The sequence below is a fragment of the Chenopodium album genome, chromosome 14 (genome assembly GCF_948465745.1).
Source record: "Chenopodium album chromosome 14, dcCheAlbu1.1, whole genome shotgun sequence".
Classification (NCBI taxonomy): domain Eukaryota; kingdom Viridiplantae; phylum Streptophyta; class Magnoliopsida; order Caryophyllales; family Amaranthaceae; genus Chenopodium; species Chenopodium album.
The window spans coordinates 36231665-36234896 of NC_137847.1; the positions used below are offsets into that span (position 1 = coordinate 36231665).

A 3232-nucleotide genomic window follows, 5' to 3' on the forward strand; every position below is an offset into this window, starting at 1 on the left:
ATTAACACGTACACACTCTACTAAATACGGAGTATAATTAAACAGATTAAGGGCTTGTTTACTTCATCTTAATTTCAGTTCAGTTCTGTTCAATAAACAGTTCAGCTCCTAATTTGCTTCTCTCATAAAATATTCATTTCAGTTTTATTCAGTTCAGCTCAGCTTAACTTAGTAAATGTGTACAAGCCCTAATTAAGGGTATTTCTTTATTGATTTTACTAGCCATTTGTTACTCAAGAAAATAATACTGTTATTAAAAAATTAACAAACATTGAATGAAACAAGGACGTCGCAAGAACTGATATCACGACATGTATATCAGATTATTAGATATTTTAGATATAATTGTTGACATATGATTTATTAATCAAGTTTTACGAGAGTTTAGAATTTCTCAAAAGCTAAAGAAATGAAAAAAAGGCATATGATTATTTATATATACAGAAATAACTTTTTATTTTGTTTACAAAACTGAACCAAATTTATTAAATGAGAGCTTTGTCTGACAAAGCAACATTACAACCTCCTGAAGACCACCCTCCATCCAAATCAAATCCTCCCCAAAAGATAAAGCTACTTAAGCCATAGAATGGGCCACTCTATTACAAGTTCTATGAGCAAATTAAAAGCAACAATAATTAAAAGTCCTAGCTAAGGCTAGAATGTTAATGACGACCATTTGAGTAGCAGAGCATTCAATAGATTTTGCTTGTAGAAGATCAACAAGGTTTGAGCAATTTGACTCCACAATTACAGTACGGAGACCAGCCTCAAAAGTGTATTTAAGCCCAAACAAGACTGGTGATTTGAAAATTTTTAACTAAATCTATATTAGTACATGAATTTGATCCTAAACTGAAAAACCCAGATACATGGTGGATGAAAGAAAAATAAAATAAAAATTAAAACTGAATCGAACATGATTGATTGTTGAACAAAATTGATTTTCTTTAACTTGGATTGAACAAGATTGCCAATTCAAGTATTTTGATAATCGAAAAATTCACCGGCATTAGTGGATTTTGTCATCTTCTCCGGTGGTTTATTCATCTTCTTCGGCCATTTTTTTTAACTGTTAAAATGTTGGGGAGGGAAGAAAAATGTTGAAATATCATCCTTTATTTATGGGTTAAATTTTCAAAAAAGAAAAATAAAATAAAATACTATTGTAGTTAATGTTTATGGCGCCAACAATTTCATCCAACAAGATTCCCGCTCATGTCCAGTTATAGCGCAATAGTAGGTGAATTATTTCCCCCCAATTTTTCCCTCTTATTTTTTTGAGTACTGCTGATGTGGCGAATTTTTATAGGTGTTGTATGTTGGACCACGTACAACAATTGTATGTGTATCAGCTCCCTACTTGCCCTATTTTTCTCTCTCCTCGCTTTTCAGTCTCTCCTCAGTCCTCACCATAGATTTCAATCTGTTCTGCTCTCATCTCGCTTTCTCTTTCTAGAAATGGGTGGTTTTGAGGGGTTGATTCCGTTACCGAAGAAATCGAGTGCGGCGGCGGTGCGTGAGGAGGATTCGCCGTCTTCGCTTTCTCTGTCCTCTATATTTCGTGGCGATGATCAGCGTTGGAGAATCAAACATTGTTTTAGCTTCTGAGTTCAGAACAAAGGTAGGTCTTTTGATACCAACCCAGAAAATTCGAACCACCACCAACCCAGAAAATTCGAACCATCAACCCACGAACCCAGAAAATTCGAACCATCAACCACCAAAGTCAAACCACCAACGACCCATGAAATTCGAACCTAGAAAGAATCGTTGGTGGTTTTCATGTTATGATGTTAGGTTATAGTTTTCATATTATGTCCTAAGATAAAATTTCATCTATTTTTTTTGAGGTTTAGCTTAGATTATGTTGATTTACCCTGTAGATTGTTTAAGATTTGCAGCAAATTCAGAGTTCAGAATATTTTTAAAAATATTCTGGCAGGATCTGGAGCTTCTTCGGGTTGATGTGGAGGGGATACAACGGAAGAGTGGTGTGAAGTACCGTTGATTCTTCAATATCTCGAGCAACTCTGGAGGGAATTTGAAATTAAAGACAGAAAGTACGACATTATTAGCAATTGAAAGTTGTAAGTTTTCTTCGATTTTTGATTTGGCATCGTCAATAATTTCAATCTTGGTTTTCTTTTTAGTGCTAATTCAAGGAAAGGGGTAACATTTAACATTCAATTAAACTCCCATTCTTCCACACGTGAGCAGGTAATTTCTTCGATTTTTCCCTTTTATGTGATGATTTGAAATTGTTGGATTGCTTAATTTCTCAATGGGGGTGCTTGTTTTTGGGTTAATTGTTTGATTTAATTTCTGGGTATTTGATTTTTGGTTGTTAATTGGGCTTTTTCGTGGGAAATTTTTGAATCTTTTTATTCTTGATACTAGGAGTGCTATTTAACATCTACGGAGTTTTAAAGCTGAAAATGTGCTCCTCCTTAGGGTTGTCGATCAAATTCTATTATTCAAAAACTAATAAGAAGTGTCTTGATTGTTCTTTGTATTGGTAGGCAACAATAATTGTAGTGTGTGAAATTATTATTGTTTTATCAGCCCATTGAATGAGGTATTTGAAGGATGTTTGTGAACACATTAGAGTATCTTGGTCTGACTGTTGTATAACTGGTGTTGCAATGGTCTACTGTTTTGCTGTAAAATTATGGTTTTCAGCATGTTTGATGTGCATATAAAAGTGTATAAAGTTGTTTTACTGCCAAAAATCAGCACTTATTTTTTTATTTTTTTATTTTTGTTTTGTATTGTAGGATGTCAAGCATACTGTACAAATGCACTCTTCCATGGTGCGAAGGCTGTCATTGGAAAGGGAAATGGAGGTTTGGTCTGCTAAGCCAGATTTTTACCTTTGTTTTCATGAAGTTTGTGTAGTTATCATGATGTTTCAGCTTGAGAGTGTTGAATTTTTCAATTAATTGCAAAACAATGTGAAGATTAAAAATTGATTGTTTGATTTGTACATGGATTTTATTACAAATAAAATTGGGTCTACATGTGTAATCTATTTTACTCGAAGTCATCAATTTATTTTTTAGTACCCATGTTGGATCCTTGGACATGGATTGGATACTTTGACCATTCTTTAGGGCGGTGGTCAATGATAATAGTCGATTAGAATTAATGAAAAAGAAGAAACAAAGGCAGACGTGGAGAACAAGAATGTGGTAGAAATTATTAACGGGGTATCTAGGCAACATTGGATTTG

At 33.9% G+C, this 3232-nt stretch overlaps 1 long non-coding RNA gene across 1 annotated transcript; it reads left to right on the plus strand.

The window, feature by feature from the left end:
• The first annotated feature begins 1402 nt into the window (after positions 1 to 1402).
• Positions 1403 to 3031, plus strand: LOC145579188 (uncharacterized). Its single transcript, XR_014099084.1, has 3 exons — positions 1403 to 2063; positions 2154 to 2220; positions 2778 to 3031. It is a non-coding gene; the product is annotated as an uncharacterized LOC145579188 (long non-coding RNA).
• The last annotated feature ends 201 nt before the right edge of the window (positions 3032 to 3232 follow it).